Consider the following 20,110-nt stretch of genomic DNA (forward strand, 5'->3'; position numbering starts at 1 on the left):
AAAGAATATAAAAGAAATCTCAAATAAACAAGAGATATCTTGTTCATGGTTGGGAAACTGAAAGAAACCATATTTTTTTCTCAATAAGATCAGCATGATTCTAATCCCAGTGATAGAGTAGAACTTAATAAAATGATTCTGAAGTTCTTGTGGCAGAATAAAATTCCAAGAAGAATCAATATAATTCTAAAAATAAATAACAAAACAGCAACCCTGTCAGAGTTGCAACACTATGTAAGGAGGTAAAGAAATTAATGAAACAGAACCGGAAGCCTGGAAATATGGTACAGTAGTCCCCCTTAGCCATGGTTTTGCTTCCACAGTTTCAGTTACCCTAAGTCAACCAGGTTCAAAGATATTAAGTAGAAAATTCTAGAAATAAACAACTCATAACTTTTGGGTCGTGAGTGGGGCTAGGCACCGTAGCACAGTGGATTGTGTCACTGCTGGGACACCCGTTCCCCATAGCAGAGCACAGGTTCAAGTCCGAAGTATTCTGCTTCTGATCCAGCTTCCTGCTACTGCTGAGAGACAGCAAACGATGGCCCAAGTGCTTGGATCCTTGCCACCCACACGGGAGACTGGGATGGAGTCCCAGGCTCCTGGCTTTGGCCTGGCCTAGCTCTGGCTGGTGCAGCCATTTGGGGAGTAAAACAGCAGATAGAAGATCTCTTTGTCTCTCCCTCTCTCTGTAACTCTGCCTTTCAATAACTTAACAGACCCAAGAAAGCCATGTTCTAAACCAGCAGTGAAGAACTCAAGGAGCACCCTGGTTTACTGGACAGAATCGACAAACGATGTCCCCACTGGCTTCACAGCACACTGGACAGGAAAGGTGTGCTAGCAGCTAGGCTCCCAAACCCCCATGACCACTTTACCCACTAGGGCAACTGCACCCCCAACCCTGGAGAAGATAAAATAAAAGATCGATGGTTTGGGGGCACCTGCCTGGTTATGGGCAGGAGTGTCTTTGTAAAAATAGGAGGATTTAAGTAAAAGTCTTCACTCTGAAGGCTGAGATTCCCAGATTTTTTGTGGACTTGATCCCAGAATTCTGACAGCATGGCTTATGTGATGTTTCAGTCATGAAAAGTCAGGGCCAGTGCTGTAGCACAGTGGACTTGGCTTCCAACTGCAGTGCCAGCATCCCATACGGGCAACGGTTTGAGTCCCAGCTGCTCCACTTCCAATCCAGCTCTCTGCTATGGCCTGGGAAGGCAGTGGAAGATGGCCCAAATCCTTGGGTCCCTGCTACCCATGTGGGAGACCCAGAGGAAGCTCCTGGCTTCTGGGTTCAGATTGGCGCAGCTCCAGCTATTGCAGCCATTTGGGGAGTGAACCAGCAGATGGAAGGCTTTCTCTGTCTCTCCCTCTCACTGTCTGTAACTATACCTCTCAAAAAAATAAATAAAATCTTTTTTCTTGAAAAAAAAAAAAGACATGGAAATTCCTTTCTAGGGAATATATTCAACCTAAGAAAAAGCTGAAGAAAATGGCAGTGGGTATTTCTAAACAAAAGGCCCAGCCAAGTCCCCCTATAGTGAGGCCTGTAGTTAGCAGGTCAGACTTAGTACCCCCTTCAAACATGACAGGATGATCAAGGACATGCAGGCACTTTTTCAGAGCCCTTAACTGAAAGACAGGAGCTAGAAAACCATTTCAGACTGTGGAGCCATGGCAGTCACCTCCTCATCCTCTGCTGTGGCTCATGCCCCTGCATTGCTGGCTTCTGCACAAGGGACCCCACCACCACCACCTCCTCTGCCCAGGGAGCTGCTGCCACCACCGAGCTGTGAGGCTACCGAGCTGCATCCTCACTGCCACCTTCCGATCCCGCCCACACAGGCGCTCCTCTAACTGCTCAGCCCCACCTCGGGATCAAAACAGAAGAGAAGCAAAGTTCAACAAAAGTGTATTATGTTTGGAGTTCCATTTTAAATGAAGAAAAAAAATGATTGAGGCTATGGATAGAAGAAAATGGAATTCAATTGCAGGATTTCCTCCACATGTCGAGCATCTTGAAGAGTTTGAAAGAGTTAGTGGAGGGGATGGGTACGCGACCCAGGTGGGAAGAGTCTGGCCATCTTCCTATTGAGCTCTTGTAAGTGCCTTTTCCAGACTGACTCATTTGGATGATTTTACCTGTGAAAAAATAGGGTCTGGCTTCTTCTCTGAAGTTTTCAAGGAGCACTCCAGAGCTTTGGGTCAGCTGATGGCTCTTGAGATGAATAACTGGAGCAGTAACCAGGCGAATACGCGGAAGGCAGTACAGCTCATGAATAGACTCTCTCAGCCCAGCACCCTTAGGTTCGTGGGTGGGTGTGCACATCAAGGACAATTGCAAACACTTACAGATTAGATCAACTCCAGGAACCTGAAACAGTTGTCAGACTGTGACCCACATTTGCCCTGGCCCATGAGCGTGAAACTTCACTGCAAAGGCATTTTTCATCAGGGCCTCACGCCCAAGAACTGCCCATTAAAGAGAAAAGAGGAGGGTTCCTCTGCAGTGGTGGCTGACTTCAGCCTGGCTGAGAAGGTCCCTGATGTCACCATGGGGCGTGGGAAGCAGCTGTGTGGGCTCTCCTTTCTGGATAGCACTGGAGATGCTCAGAGACGAGCCTGCCCCAAATGAAGAGGCAAACATGTTCTCTTACGGTACCATCCTCTGCGATTCATTGCTCACATCCAGGCTGATCCGGACTATCTTCCTGGCACAGAGAATTTCAGGCTGGACCATGACGCACACAGATGTGAGACTGTCCCCCAGACTTTCTGCAGCTCACCTCAACTACTGCAATATGGACCCCATACTGGAGCCTGGGAAGACCCTCAAGGAAATTCTGAGCCACTTACAGGAAGAAGAACCAGAGAAAAGCAGAAAGCTGCAGCCCACAGCCAAGGGATTCCTAGAGAAAGCACCTAGATAAGGCAACTGAGCTCACTGGCTGACATGATCCCTCATAAGTCCCCATGCCCAAGCCCAAGAGGTACCATCTGGCTATCTCGAAGCCAGTCAGATATCTTCTCCTACAAGCCCCCACATACAGGGAGCATCTTGGATCCCTATTACCAGCCACAACAAGATGGTTCTGACCACGTTCCTAGTGTCATCTTCTTCAGCACTCACCAGGACCTTAAGGGCGGCAAGATCCAATATAAATGGCCTCAACTCTCCAGTTAAAAGATACACTGGCTGAATGGATTAAAAAACAAGACCCATCTATTTGCTGCCCACTAGAAACACATCTCACCAACAAAGATACACACAGACTGAAAGTCAAAGGATGGAGGGGCCAGTGCTGTAGTGCTGTGGGTTAAAGCCACGGCCAGCAGTGCCAGCATCCTATATGGATGCCAGCTTGATTCCCAGCTGCTCCACTTCTGTTCCAGCTCCCTGCTGATGAGCCTGGGAAAGCAGTGGAAGATGGCCCAAGTGCTTGGGCCCCTGCAACCATGTGGGAGATCCAGAAGAGGCTCCTAATTCCTGGCTTCAGACCAGTTTAGCTCTGGCCATTGCAGCTATTTGGGGAGTGAACCAGTAGATGGAAGACCTCGCTCTATGTCTCTACCTCTCTCTGTAACTCTTTCAAATAAATAAAATAAATCTTAAAAAAAGTAAAAGTATGGAAAAAAGATATTCCATGCTAACAGAAACCAAAGAAGTGCTGATGTTGACATCCTAATATCAGGCAACCTAGACTTTAACATAAAAACTGTTAAAAGACATGAAGAAGGGCACTACACAATGATTAAGGGACCTATTCAAAAGGAAGATGTGACTATAATAAATGTATACACACCCAATTTCTGGGCACCTGGATATTAAATGGAAATGTTAATGGACCTAAAGGGAGACATAGACTCCAATACAATAGTAATGGGGGACTTCAATGCCCTACTTTCAGCAATGGACAGATCAAACAGAAAGAAAATAAGCAACGAAACAACAGAGTTAATCAACACTATAGATCAAATGGACCTAGTGGATATCTACAGAACATTTTACCCCACAGTGGCAGAATACACATTCTTCTCATCAATGCATGGAACTTTCTCTAAGAAAGACCATATGCTAAGCCATAAAGCAAATCTCAGCAAATTCAAAAAAAGTGAAATCATACTATGGAATAAAGCTGGAAATCAACAACTCAAGAATCTCTAGATCACATGCAAATAAATGGAGATTGAACAATCACAGAGGAAGTCAAAAGAGAAATCAAAAAATTTCTGGAAACTAATGAAGATGACAATATATCATATCAAAACTTATGGATACAGCAAAAGCAGTATTAAGAGGGACTTTTTAACTTTTATTTAATGCACATAAATTTCCAAAGTACAGCTTATGGATTACAATGGCTTTCCCCCCCATAACTTCCCTCCCACCCGCAACCCTCCCCTCTCCCGCTCCCTCTTCCATTCCATTCACATCAAGATTCATTTTCAATTCTCTTTATATACAGAAGATCAATTTAGTATATATTAAGTAAAGATTTCAACAGTTTGCACCCACATAGAAACACAAAGTGAAACATACTGTTTGAGTATTAGTTATAGCATTAAATCACAATGTACAGCACATTAAGGACAGAGATCCTACATGAGGAGTAAGTGCACAGTGACTCCTGTTGTTGACTTAACAAATTGACACTCTTGTTTATGGCATCAGTAATCACCCTAGGCTCTTGTCATGAGTTGCCAAAGCTATGGAAGCCTTTTGAGTTCACCAACTCTGTTCATATTTAGACAAGGTCATAGTCAAAGTGGAAGTTCTCTCCTCCCTTCAGAGAAAGGTACTTGCTTCTTTGATGACCTGTTCTTTCCACTGGGATCTCACTCATGGAGATCTTTCATTTAGGTCATTTTTTTTTTTTTGCCAGAGTGTCTTGGCTTTCCATGCCTGAAATACCCTCATGGGTTTTTCAGCCAGATCTGAATGCTTTAAGGGCTGATTCTGAGGCCAGCGTGCTGTTTAGGACATCTGCCATTCTATGAGTCTGCTGTGTATCCCACTTCCCATGTTGGATCGTTCTCTCCCTTTTTTGTTCTATTGGTTAGTATTTTCAGACACTAGTCTTGTTTATGTGATCAAGAGGGTCATTTATAGCAATTTGTGCCTACATGAAAAAATTGGAAAGGTACCAAATAAATTAGCTACCAATCCATCTCAAGGACCTAGAAAAATAGCAAACAAGCCAACAATTAGTAGGAGGAAAGAAATAATTAATATTAGAAGATAAACAAAATTGAAACAAAAAAATGCAAAAATATCAGTGAGATGAAGAGCTGTTTTTTTTAAAAAATAAGCAAAATTGATATACCATTGACATAACTATTCAAAAAAAAGAAGTCCCAAATCAATAAAATCAGAGATGAAAAGGGAAATGTAACAACAGATACCACAGAAATAAAAAGCATCATCAGAAATTATTACAAATATCTTTATGCCAACAAATTGGGAAACCTATAAGAAATGGATAAATTCCTAGAAACATACAACATTGAGTCATGTAGATATAGAAAACCTAAACAGACCAATAACCAAGATGGAAATTGAATCATTAATAAAGACCCCCCAAACAAAGAAAAGCCCAGGACCAGATGGCATCATGGATGAATTCTACAAGGCATTTAAAGAACTAATTCCAATTCTTCCCAAGCTATTTGAAAGGGAGCGAATCCTCCCAAACTCCTATGAAGCCTGTACCACCTTAATACCTAAACCTGAAAAAGACGCAACAAAGAAAGAGTACTATAGACCAATATCCCTGGTGAACAAAGATACAAAAATCCTCAACAAAATATTAGCTAATCAAATTCAACAACACATCAGAAAGATCGTTCACCCAGCCCAAGTAAGATTTATTCCTAGTATGCAGGGATGGTTCAACATTTGCAAATCAATCAATGTGATACATAACATTAACAAATTGAGGAACAAAAACCATATGGTTATCCCAATAGATGCAGAGAAAGCATTTGATAAAATACATCTTTTCATGATGAAAACCTTAAGCAAATTTGGTATAGAAGGAGCATTCCGGCCGGCACCGTGGCTTTACAGGCTAATCCTCCACCTTGCGGCGGCGGCACACTGGGTTCTAGTCCCAGTTGGGGCGCCAGATTCTATCCCAGTTGCCCCTCTTCCAGGCCAGCTCTCTGCTGTGGCCCAGGAAGGCAGTGGAGGATGGCCCAAGTGCTTGGGCCCTGCACCCGCATGGGAGACCAGGAGAAGCACCTGGCTCCTGCCTTCAGATCAGCGCGGTGCCCCGGCCGCAGCGGCCATTGGAGGGTGAACCAATGGCAAAAAGGAAGACCTTTCTCTCTGTCTGTCTCTCTCTCACTATCCACTCTTCCTGTCAAAAAAAAAAAAAAAGAAGGAGCATTCCTCAACACAATCAAGGCAATCTATGACAAACCCATGGCCAGCATCCTATTGAATGAGGAAAAGCTGGAAGCATTCCCCCTAAGATCCAGAACCAGACAAGGATGCACACTTTCACCATTGCCACTTAATATAGTCCTGTATGGCTTAGCTAGAGCCATTAGTCAAGAAAAAGAAAGGGACACAAACTGGAAAGGAGGAAATCAAACTATCCCTGTGTGCAGATGACATGATCCTATATATAGGAAATGCAAAAGACTCCACTGAGAGACTGCTGGAACTCATAAAAGAGTTTAGTAAAATGACAGGATATAAAATCAACACAGAAAAATCAACAGCCTTTGTAAATGCAGACAATATCTGGCTGAGAAATAACTTTTAAGATCAGTCCCATTCACAGTAGCTCCAAAAAGAATCAAATACCTTGGGATAAATTTAACAAAGGATGCCAAAGATCTCTATAAAGAAAATTACAAAATGCTGAAGAAAAAAATAGAAGGAGACATTAAAAATGGAAAAATCTTCCATGTTCAAGGATTAGAAGAATCAATATCACCAAAATGTCCATACTACTGAAAGCAATTTACAGATTCAATGCAATCCCAATCAAAATACCAATGACATTCTTCACAGATATAGAAAAAATGATGCTAATATTCACATGGAAATAAAAGAGACCCTGAATAGCTAAAGCAAGGTTATACAACAAAAACAAAGCTGGAGGCATCACAATACCAGATTTCAAGACATAACTACTGTTATAACCAAAACAGCCTGGTACTGGCCAAAAACAGACTTGTAGACCAATGGAACTGAATAGAAACTCCAAAAATCAATACATGCATCTATCACCAACCTATCTTTCATAAAGGAGCTAAAATCAATCCCTGGAATAAGAACAGTCTCTTCAATGGATGGTGCAGGAAAACTGGATCTCCACAGGCAGAAGTATGAAACTAGACCCCTAGCTTACACCTTACACAAAAATCCACTCAAAATGGATCAAATATGTAAATCTACAATCGAATACCATCAAATCCTTAGAGAACATTGGGGAAACTCTGCAAGACATTGACATAGGCAAAGTCTTCTTGGAAAAGACCCCAAAACCACAGGCAATCAAAGCCAAAATTGACAGTTGGGATTACATCAAACTGAGAAGCTTCTGCACTGCAAAAGAAATACTCAGAAAAGTGAAAAGGCAACTGACAGAATGGGAGAAACTATTTGCAAACTATTCAACTGATAAAGGATTAATTTTAATAACCAGGATATATGGAAAGATCAAGAAACTCAACAACAACAAAACAAACAACCCAGTGAAGAAATGGGCAAAGACATTTTTTCTTTTCTTTTCTTTTTTTTTCTTTTTTGAAAGGCAGAGTTAGACAGTGAGAGAGAGAGACAGAGAGAAAAGTCTTCCTTCTGCTCATTCACTCCCCAAATGGGCGCTACAGTCAGCACGCCATGCCGATCCGAAGCAAGGAGCCAGGTGCTTCCTCCTGGTCTCCCATGCAGGTGCAGGGCCCAAGCACTTGGGCCATCCTCCACTGCTTTCCCGGGTCACAACAGAGAGCTGGACTGGAAGAGGAGCAACTGGGACAGAATCCAGTACCCCAACCGGGTCTAGAACCCAGGGTGCCAGCACTGCAGGCAGAGGATTAGCCTAGTGAGCCACAGCATCGGAAAAAGACATTTTTCAAAAGAAATCCAAGTGGCTAACAGACACTTGGAAAAATGCTCAGGATGACTAGCCATCAGGGAAATGCAAATCCAAACCACAATGAGGTTTCACCTCACTCCAGTTAGAATGGCTTTCATACAGAAATCAACAAACAACAAATGCTCGCAAGAATGTGGGGGAAGATACCCTGGTCCACAATTGTTGGGAATGTAAATTGGTGCAATAATTGTGGAAGACAGTATAGAGATACCTCACAAATCTGAATCTAGACCTGCCATATGATCCAGCCATCCCACTCCTGAGAATTTACCCAAACCAAAATAAATCAGTGTATGAAAGAGTGAATTCACAATAGCTAAGATATGGAATCAACCAAGGTGTCCATCAACAGTTGACTGGATAAATAAATTAAAGTATACATATACTACGGAGTACTACTCAGTAAAAAATAAATAAATAAATAAAATCCTGTTTTTTGCAGCAAGTTGGTCACAACTGGAAACCATTATACTTAGTGAAATAAGCCAATCCTAAAAAGACAGATATCATGTTTTCCCTGACCTGAGGTAACTAATAGAGTGCCTGAAATGTAAGGTATTGGAGTGAAATGGACATTCTGAGCTTTGATGATTGCTTACAGCCCTTGTCTCTGCCACTGAATAACAGTCTTGTCTTTTCTTTCTCTTCATACTATTTGTTGAACTCTTTTATTTAGAATAGGGTTAGCTATACTGTCATTAAGTATACTGAAAATGGATCACTGTAAAAATTAAGAGTTGGAATCCGAGAGGGAGCGGGAGGAAGGATTGGAGTATGGGCAGGAGGGAGGGTATGGAGAAGTGCCACTATGTTATCAAATCTGTATGTATGAAATATATGAGACTTATATAACTTAAATGTAATTTTTAAAATTTTAATTAAAAGACGTGTTCTGTCTCATAGAACTTTCAACCTTGTGGTTGGGAGAAGGGCTGGTTTGTAGGCCCTATAGGGCCTGTTCTATGTCTTTGACAACATATGACACACCCAAACGGTTAAATGGTTTATACATGGACTGATTTTCTTCCCTTCCTACCATGGACAGAGCTTCAGGAACAATCTGTCTTCACAGACACATTAAGAAATAACTGAAGAATGAAGTTGGTCAAATATTTTCACAACTTGTTTCTGCTGATTTTTTTGCAAGACTTCCCAAGATATTTTCAGACTTAAAATAAAGTTGTGGGGCTGGCACTGTGGCATAGTGGGTAAAGCCACTGCCTGCAGTGCCAGCATCCCATATGAGTGCTGCTTTGAGTTCCGGCTGCTCCACTTTCAATCCAGCTCTCTGCTGTGGCCTGAGAAAGCAGTAGAAGATGGCCCAAATCCTTGGGCCCCTGCACCCATGTGGGAAGACCCAGAGGAAGCTCCTGGCTCCTGGCTTCAGATCAGTGCAGCTCTAGCCATTGCAGCTATTTGGGGATTGAACCAGCAGATGCAATCTCTCTCTCTCTCTCTCTCTCTCTCTCTCTCTCTCTCTCTCTCTCTCTCTCCCCACCCAGTAGCTCTGCCTTTCAAATAAAAAAAATAAATAAATCTTTAAATTAAATAAAGTAGCTTTTACAGATGAAAACAACACATAAACAAAATTTTCAGGATACAGACTCCATGTGGGAAGAACAAATTTTAACATTAGTATTAATATCATTTCAGACAGAAGATACTGTATATTCATGAACTAATGAGGAGATACCATTTTTAAAATAATAGGAAGAAGATGATTTTTAAAGGCTCTTGGAAATTGAAAATAATAAAAATTAAAAATTTCATTTTGAAGGTTAAGAGGATTTGAACACACACACACACACAATGTTTTATCACCTCACCCTGTCAGAACAGTTATTATCCAAAAGACAAAGAGTAAGAAAATGCTGGTGGAGAAAGGGCAGCTCTTACAAACTCTTGGTGGAAATGTATATTAGTGTGGCCACTGTGGAAAATAGTACAGAAATTTCTTTAAAAACTAGAAATAGACTTGCCATTTGATCCAGCAGTCCCACTGCTGGGTGGGATTGATATGAATACGGTGTATCAAAGAGATACCTACACCACCATGTTCATAGCAGCACTGTTCACAACAACCAAAATATGGAACCAACCAAGGTGTCCATCATCAGAAGAATGGATAAAGAAAATGTGGAATATTATTCAGCTATAAAAAGGAATGAAATTCTATCATTTGCACCAAAATGGTTGCAACGATTGACTGAAATAAACCAGCCATAGGAAGACAAACACCACATGTTCTCCCTTATAGGTGGGAGCTAAAATTTAAAAATAATAATAATAATAAATGCCTATGTGTAGTAGTATTGCTGCAAATATAGTTTTGTCAAATTTTGTTTCATATCTTTGTCAAATTGTTAAGAATGCTATACCCTCTATGGTTTTAATGATCTGTGATTATTTATTTACTAAATATGAGTGAAATTGACATATTTACACTTGATTACTCTTTGTAGTCCCAGCCTATATGCCTGCTGAATTCTTGTATTTTTACTTTTTAGTTGTTGAACTCTGCATTTAGTAGAGCATTAACCTTTGACTATAATGTAAATTAAAAATGTTATCTCAAAAATTAAAATTTTTTAAATTAAATAATTTTTTAAAAGTAGAGAAACTATACCTTAAAGTAGAATAAAAAGGCAGAAAATAGAAAATGTAAAAATGTAGGAGGAACAGTTTAGGAGACCTACCATCTCAGTAACAGGAATTTCAGAAAGAAAAACCAGGGAGAGAGATTTCAGTACAGAAATAACTCAAGGAGTCTCCCAGAACTGAAGAAGTCAATGACTGCCGAGAGACTGGACGAAAATCAACCCACACTGGGACAGGTAATGAAATTTCCAAACCCTAGGAGATCTTTCAAGGTTCTAAAGAGGACAAACATAGCAAGAAATATCAAACAATGATATCAGAATAGTTACCAGGACAACTTCCCAGCCTTAAACAACAAAACTCTAATAGTAAACTATTGAGCATTATCATTTAAAAAAATAATAAAATGAAAATAAAATGCATTACACATGAAAAAGTAAATATATTTTATCTTTTCTTAAAAATGAAAACATAGAGGCCGGTGCCGCGGCTCAATAGGCTAATCCTCCGCCTTGGGGCGCCGGCACACCAGGTCCTGGTCGGGGCACCGATTCTGTCCTGGTTGCCCCTCTTCCAGGCCAGCTCTCTGCTGTGGCCCGGGAGTGCAGTGGAGGATGGCCCAAGTCCTTGGGTCCTGCACCCACATGGGAGACCAGGAGAAGCACCTGGCTCCTGCCATCGGATCAGCGCGGTGCGCCGGCCGCAGCGCCATTGGAGGGTGAACCAACGGCAAAGGAAGACCTTTCTCTCTGTCTGTCTCTCTCTCACTGTCCACTCTGCCTGTCAAAAAATAGAAAAAAAAAAATTTTAATGAAAATATAGAATTAAAAGTTTATTTCAGTGCAAAAAAAAATTTGAAGGAAAATTCTTTTTTAACTAACAGTATACATCCAGCAATAGTACTAAGTGTGAGGGCAAAACACTGACGTTTTTAGCAACAGATTCTCACAAAGTTAATGTCCCATGAGTTGCTCCTCAGGAAGCTGCTGTAGTGTGGTCTTTTCTGAAACAAAAGATTAAATGAGAAAGGACAGGGAATCTAGGAAAGGGGAAACCCAACGGAGGAAATGCAAGAGGAAAATCGGGAGGGTGCCAGATATTCCACCAGTGCAGAAGGCAAGCAGTTCTGACTGCGGAAGGTGAGGGCCCAGCAGACACTGCAGTAGATGCCCTCGACAGACAACTTGACATGTTTGAACATATCAAGAGGAGAATTTAATACAGTCATACAATTAAACTCTATGCAGAAATTAAAATGAATCACACACACACAAAATCTCAACATGGAAAGATTTGTAAGGTGAACATGTGGAAAAGGCCATGAGAATTCCACGGACACAACACCATCATTTGTGTGTCAGACACAGCAGGAATGGTACTAGCAATACTACATATTTTTCACTAGAAGAGAAAAATAAACCAAGGTCATAAAAGTTCCCTTAATGTCCTAAAGGACCACGAGTGATGCTGGGGAAGGGAAAATAGAGAAGACTTTAATTTTTATAACATTTTATTTCCTCTAAAATGATTTTTAACACTTAAAGCAAAAAATGTCTAAATCTTTGCATTGATTAATTCTGGGCAGTGAGTCCACAGGTATCGTCTGACTTTAGTTTTTTCTTTTCCAGAAAGGAAAGAAGGGAGGGAGAGAAGAGAGCGCCAGGGGCTTCCATCACGGCCTCTCCGAGGCCTGGGCTGGGGCACGTGCCAAGGTGTGCCCATTCCAGGTAGCCCCTCCTCCTCCAAGTCTGCTCTTCATCTTGTTCAGGCCGTGGCTCACAGCACAACACAGCCGTTCTGGAGGGCGTACGTCTTCCTTGCAATAACATCCCTTTTTAAATCTCAGTTCTCTGGCTCTCTCTACACAGTCCGTAGAATTTATGCTTCAGCAACAGCCCACACCGAGGAAGGGTGTGCTACTGGCCCTTTTAACACCAAAAACTGAGGCTCAGAAAGGAAGCTTCGGGAAGTGGCTTGGTAACTAATACACAGCTAATACACATGGCATTACTCAGTACCACTCCTCCTTTAATACAAAAAAAATGTAACAATTGCCTCTCTCTCACTTGCTCTCACCTTCACGTGGCAAAGTACACTCATGTCCGAGGGCTCTGCCCTCACCCAGAAGCTGGCAGCTTCCTCCGGCAGGTAAGAGCTAGGAGGGACTCTGTTAAGATCACCCAGACCGTAGGCATCACAACGATGCAGGGTGATGCTGAGATGGCATTTGTCCTGTTTAACACAGAGATTTGCCCTTGGCCGTGAAAGGGCCTGCTAAATGCTCAGCTTCCAGGGCACATTCCCAGCTCCTGCAGAAACCCGAAAAGCTGAGCCCACAGATACCAGCACGCGTGGTCTCGGATAGACTCAAAATAGTTCCTCATCGGATTCTTTCATTTGATTTGGGAACTGGAAGAAGAATTGCAAAGAAGCCAAAATGAAAGGCACTGGACAGTTATCCTCTCTCTATTTAAAAAAAATAATAATAATAACTCTGAAGTTTGGTGAGAATGGTGTGCGCTTGGTTCAGGTCAGTGCACGCATTCACTGACGCTTGATGGATTCCTGGCTTCAAATGTTTTATCAAGACAATCCACCTTGTAGCAATCTCCAAGGAAGACTGTGAGGCTCCATTAAGTCGCAATTTGCTTTTTAAAAGTGACTAAATACGCTTTTTCACAACAACGGCAAGTCATCTCCCTCCCGGAGCCAGCAGAGTTTGTCACCCAGCTTGCCCTGCTTTTCAAAGCCAGCCATCAAAAAGCAAAGGAAATGTCATGACTTTGGAGCGGTCAGAAAGCTCTTAAGTCGCAGTGCAGGCTATTTCTCCCTTTGTGGCACAGAAAAGAGTGGACAGACACAATGAATAAATAATCCCATTGTACTTACAAATGTGCAACAATCCCTCAAAATGAGGTGAGGAACAAAGATAGGAGATAGCAAAGCAGCCTGGGTCTTAACAGAACAGCTTGCAGTTCCAGGGCCTTAAACTGCCTTTGCAAACACAAACACGCACGCCGCAACCATGAGAAAATAAAAATTAAAAATGGCATCTGATTCAGAATGCCAGGAGGCTCAGCCTGAATGACCTTCTGCATAATTTACTATGGACACTTCCAGCCTCCCTGGGTGAAGGCAGCAGGTCTGGGCCAAGGTTAACACCTTAAACCATTCAAAACAACTGACTTTGAAATCAACATCAGGGTCACCAGTTGTTGCTAAAACCACCTCTTCATCATTTTTACTTCTCGGCAGCCTTTCCTTTGCCTTTTAAAGGAGTCTTGTTGTTTTATGTTCTAGCGTTTGCCCAAGGCCTCCATTTTTCATCTCTGGTGCCTGCAGCCACCCCTTCCACCTTGAACTGCAGAATCCAGAGGCACACAGAAGGGTGTGCAATCACTGGAAGGCCCTGCAATGAAGGCCTGACGTAGATCCTAATTATACATCATTCCTGTGCATTCACCCAAGGGGTAATATAGGGAAATACACCAGCCAGGGTAGTCCTAAAACATTTCCACACTCGGAGTCTGGCTCTTCCGAATCGCTTTCCAACTGTGACATTAACGACCACGGTTTTCTATACAGTATCACCCTCTGTGCCACCAGCCGCATAGATGAAGCCACATTTAGTGCACTATCGGCTCTGGGATTTTCTGCCAACCCACAGGCACCATTCTGCAGGTCCTAAACGCTGCAGCTTTCTCAAAATTGTCAGATAATAAAACTGCTTAGTGATAGAGCCCCAACTGACGGAACTGTAAGATGCCAATGACGCTAAGACACACCCCGATGTCACACACAACTAAAGCACTGATGGAGGTGCTAATTGTGTCGGTAGGCCGGCGCCGTGGCTCAACAGGCTAATCCTCCGCCTTGCGGCGCCGGCACACCGGGTTCTAGTCCTGGTCGGGGCACCGATCCTGTCCCGGTTGCCCCTCTTCCAGGCCAGCTCTCTGCTGTGGCCAGGGAGTGCAGTGGAGGATGGACCAAGTGTTTGGGCCCTGCACCCCATGGGAGACCAGGAGAAGCCCCTGGCTCCTGCCATCGGATCAGCGCGGTGCGCCGGCCGCAGCGCGCTACCGCGGCGGCCATTAGAGGGTGAACCAACGGCAAAGGAAGACCTTTCTCTCTGTCTCTGTCTCTCTCTCTCTCACTGTCCACTCTGCCTGTCAAAAATAAAAAAATAAAAAAAAAAAATAATTGTGTCGGTAAAAAGCGGAGGGCTGCAGGGCAGGACGAGGAAGGAAGGAAGGAAGACAAGTGGAATGTGGGCAACTCAGCTGTCTACGTGCCCACAAGCCACATGGGGGGCTCAGTACCCTCAGGGGGATGTTACACCTGTCTGATGACCACAGCACCCCAGGGACTCAGCATCTACAGTGCAGCGAAGTGAAACACGTGAGCCGTCTGGCCCAGGATGGACGGACTTCCTCCCAGCTCCTGCACACCCACGGGAGCAGCAGTGTCGTTAAGAGGCCTCATGTCCCCAGAGCCACTGTGAGCTACCGAGCTGGAACCACACCAGGCTCCCCCTCCACCCCGTAGGCCAAGCAACCAAAAACGAAATGAGAGAAGACAAATATTGATCTCCCCACGCACACAGAGTCAAAATAAGGACTCCTGGCTTCTGTTCGGAAGGCCCGTCACATCAACATGGAGCCACAGAGAGCGCCTGGGTGCTTATGAAAACGCATGTTGTTTGAAAAATGTTCTTCTATGCTTTAATCCCCCTTTAAAATTAATGTTCCCAAATCCTGGGGCTGCCACGATAGGATCTCGGCCATCTGCCCCTGCCGGTTCCTATGGCATCCTCCTGATTAAACAAAGGGTGCCGGGCCTGAAGACACCAGGTTTTATTTCACAGGGAACCCACACTTTCTCCACAGGCCCCATCTAGGACTAGAAACACTTTTGCAAATTAATTAAAGGGGCAAATGTGTCTTCTTTTCTTCTGCTTCAAGAAATGACAAGACTCATGGAACTTTTCAGACACAACACCTCATCAAGCAGACCCCTGCCGTGTCCGAATGGGACATTTACGTCTGCCCAGCACCCTGTCCAAGTCCTTTGCATCTTTCTGATACACTTTGCACACATGGGGATGCCCCCGACCTGCCCACACCTCTGAGAACTGGTACAACGGCACTGAAAATCATGAGGTAAAACAGAGCATCGTGCAGAATGTACAGAGTGAGTACTTAATCCACGGACACACGTGCTCTGAGTGCTTTAGCAGCTGCAAGCTTTCACAGACCACAAAATCGGGTTTGCCAAAAGAAGGATAACTTCAGCCGGCACTGTGGCAAGTAAGGCTAAGCCCCCACCTGCAGTGTCAGCATTCTATATGGGTGCCAGTTCGAGTCCTGGCTGCTCCTTTTCCATTCCAGCCCTCTGCTATGGCCTGGAAAAGCAGTAGAAAATGGCCCAAGTCCTTGGGACCCTGTACCCATGTGGGAGACCAAGAAGAAGCTCCTGGCTCCTGGCTTCGGATCGGCACAGCTCTAGCCATCGTGGCCATCTAGGGAATGAACCAGTGGATATAAAATCTCTCTCTGTGTCTCACCCTCTCTCTGTCTCTAACTCTGTCTCTCAAATAAATAAATTAAATCTTAAAAACGAAGAGGAAGAAGAAGAAGGAGGAAGAGAAGGAGAAGAAGGAGGAGGAGGAAGAAAAGGAGGAGGAGGAGAAGGAGAAGAAAAGTAACTTCATCTTCTCTAACTCCACTCCATTTCCACTTTGAGCAGAAGACAGTCCGTGAGCTCCGGGTACGTTCCATCAAATTAGTGGTCACTCAGGACACTGAGCTTACTAAGTCAAATGGTGCATATCCCTTGTGCTCCATCACGCCCCTGCTCTGTCTGCCCTTTCTTCTCAGGGGAGCAGTAAGCTTCCAAAGATAGCACTAGAGACCGGGACGTGGGAGCAGGCATGCAGGGGCCCCTGGGCCACAGTTACCCTCCGTCCTCCTCCGGCATTGCTGGCTTGAGCTCTTCAACCCCCTGTCCTCCACCAGCAGTGTAAGCACGGCTCCCCAGCCCTGGGGACTTCTGACGCCCTCCGTCACCATCCTGAGGCCAGATTCCAGGGAATCTGAGCAAGGCTACAACTTCCAGAGTTCCAGAGGATAAATAGGTCACAGCTCAACAGCCCCAAATTTAAAGGCATTTCTAGGGACTCCTTCTGGGACAAGCCAAAGGCAGGGCACGGAGAAGGAACCTCCTCTCCATTTCCAACCTCTTGCTTCTTCCCCAACTCCATCTCCATCTCTCTGGATCTACCACAATCTGTTACCAAGGATACCATTTCTCGACAGGAGTGGTATTGCCCCCATAGCAATTTTGAAATTTCTAAGAGTATCATTCCCCAAAACATTTTATTTCAAAAGCTTTCAAATCTATGGGAGAGTTATAAGAAAAGAAATGGATAATTATCCAAATAATCAAGAAATTTAGCATTATCTACCATACAATTTAGTATTTGAATATCCTCAATTACCCCTTTAATTTTTATTTATTTATTTTCATCTGTTTAAGAATCAGAGAGACAGAGTTCCCATCTTGCTGGTGCATAAACCACCAAGCCAAACAGCTGCCCCTAACAATAATGCTCTTTATACCTGGTTTTTAGTTCCAGCTAAGATATAATTAAAGATCATACACTGAGCTTAATTCTCAAGTCACCTCAGTCTCCTTTAATCCAAAATGGTTCTGGCACTTAGTGGGCAGGGGCCCAGAATAATAGATCTTCACAATGCATAGGAAGGTCCTACCAGTAAAGAATTGTTCCACAGCCCATACCACTTTCGAGTATTCCCCCCATGTACAGTCTTATAAGTTCAAAAAATTATTTATATGTATCTTTACCCAGTACCTAATACCATTTTATGTATAAACTCAAAGTAACTTTTGGAAACTTTACATATGCACTCAATTTTTCAGGTCCATAAAAACACTATAAATCAAACAAAGGTTGAACTCTATTTTGTTAAAAAATTTTTCAAGAGTTATTTATCGTTTCAAAAAAGTACTTCACTAATGGCAATGCCATTCACAATATTGAAATCACCATGACACCCCTAGGTCATTCTATGTTCAAGGCTGTCACATTCACTGTGGCTCTATATTCAAGTTCAAGCACAGAACTACATTATTCTATCTTCTAGTACAGTCATTTCTAAGCACTTAAATGCTGAAATGCATGTTTTAAGTAGCTTTCATTTTACTTCTGTTAGGGCATTATATTGATTATGTTTTAATTGTGTAATAAGTCAGATTTATCTATAAGTTTTATTCCAGGATAATAAAGGGCACTTTGCAAAGTGCCAGCTCGGAAAGAGGTTTGCTTTTAACAAATTGTTACAGATGTGTAAGTTAGCCGGGAAATGTGGACACAGTAATTAGGGAATTAGCAATAATTATCTCAGGTGTGAAAATCATGCTGGGGTTATGCTTTCTTTTAGTGCATGTGCTGCCGAAGCCAGCACATGGGGTCATGAATTCTTTAAAAAAAAAAAAAACTCATTTGTTTTAACAGATCACATCCAGAAGTGTTTGCAGATGAAATGTGACAACTGTGGTGAAATCATCAAGGTAGCAGAGTGGGTCAGGATGCAATGAAAGAAGATGCCCCTGGTCACTCATTGTTGAAGCAGAAGGCGAGGACATCAGGCTCATGTTACTAGTCTCTCTCCTGGTATGAATTTTTTGAAGTTTTCTATAATAAAAAGGTTGAATTAAAAGGAGGAGGGAGCCTGCTGGGTCTGACGGGGTTGAGAGCCACCGGTTTGTGGAGAGCCGTATTTCCAGCTTCCTTTGGGGCTTACTCTTTTGAAGTAAAAAGAAAAATGGCTTCAAATCAAAAGCATTGACGTTTAAGAATGTTCTCTGGGATGAGTTTTTAAATCTGCTTGGAAACTCAACAGCCAAGAACTGGCTCTTTCTCTGCATGTTCCTTTGTGTCTTCCTTTCGATGGAGGTGGGAGGTGGCAGACTGTCCACCGTGGATAGTCCTCCTTGGAGGAGGAGGATAAAGATGAGGGAGGAGATGGCTTGGGAACATGGGAGAAGGAACGCGGCAGACACCCATTGTTCCAACACCAGCCTCTGCTTCTCAAACTACCGGCCCTGCTCGCAGCGGCTCCTTCACAGCACTGTGACGCCTTCCCACCAGCAGCACACAGACAAGGGGCAGGGGCAGCCCTGCCCTCCCTTCCCAACCACACTGGCTTCTGGTTTCAAGGTTTCTCTTCCTCTCTGTTTCTAACTCAGTGTCTCGGAGGTGGAAGTTACTGCGCATGAGGCACTCGCCGATGAGCGTGCCCTGGTTTCCGGGTGAGTGCTGGGGCGGGGGCCAGCCCTGGACCTCGGGGAAGCCTAGTCCAGCAAGGGTGAGGTGCAAGCCAAGGAGCTGCCAATACTGCAACAGCAAGGGCAGAGCCACTGTCCTTCTCTCTTTACGTCCTGAGGCGGGTACCCAACTGCCTCCAGGGGCCTACAATGGAATTCAGTTTAACTCGGTGCATACGTACCAAGCACCTACCCTGTATTAGGTGCCACTTTTTTTGAGACATTGAAATATTTTAGCTTCCTTCCCCGGTCTACTCCCTCTCCTCCATCTCAGTTTTGTTCTTTACATCTGAACATTTTCTACCCCAGACAGATCGGCACTTAGAGCTATGCCTGGCAGACAATGTCTGCTTCATTTCGGACGTGCTTTCCTTAAAGCCAGGAAAATAAATAACCAGCCCAACAAACGTGGGTACCTCAAAAAGTCTGTGGAAACGGAATTAAAACACTTTGGTGCAAAAAGAAAACATTTGAAAACCGTGCGGCTTTTTTCCTGATACACATTTTCCATGAATTTTTGGAAAACCCTCATATGCATTAACTTCAAAGTTGTTTGCACCAAAATAAACGTCTCCTTTAAATTCCATTTTCCAGGAACTGTTTGGGACATAGCAGGCATGGGGTGTGGTGAACTCACCTCTTTGCTTCCTCCGTCTAAATCCTTGCCCTTTCCCTGGTCCTTCACGCTCTCCCTGTCAGCTCCTTCACCGATTCCACCTGCAGCTTCCCCCACCTGTTCCTCTCAATAGAAAGCTTCACCTCCCTAGTGGAGCCGGCCAGGAGTGAGCCCGTTCAGCTTCTACACCCACAGGCGATCTCGGACAGGAGACACCCATCACACCACGCTGCCGCACTCCCCAAAGCACAGCTGCAGCCTCCACCGCCAGTCCCACCAGGGCGCCCCAGGCCGGACCCTGGCCAAGACAGAGCTTTCTGTTCCCCTTGTTTTCTTGCAGGGCTCCTCAGGGCTTGTGCTCCAACACTCAATGGCTGTCTCCTCCCGGCCACTTTCCCTGAGCCCAGGCTTGGTCAGGCCCTCGTCCGGCCCCCACGGC

The 20,110-nt window shown here is 43.9% G+C and overlaps 1 pseudogene; it reads left to right on the top strand.

The window, feature by feature from the left end:
* The first annotated feature begins 1,963 nt into the window (after nt 1-1,963).
* LOC133751997 (dual specificity testis-specific protein kinase 2-like) overlaps nt 1,964-20,110 on the top strand; it is a 28,660-nt pseudogene continuing 10,513 nt past the window's right edge.

The sequence above is a fragment of the Lepus europaeus genome, chromosome 2 (genome assembly GCF_033115175.1).
Source record: "Lepus europaeus isolate LE1 chromosome 2, mLepTim1.pri, whole genome shotgun sequence".
Lineage (NCBI taxonomy): Eukaryota > Metazoa > Chordata > Mammalia > Lagomorpha > Leporidae > Lepus > Lepus europaeus.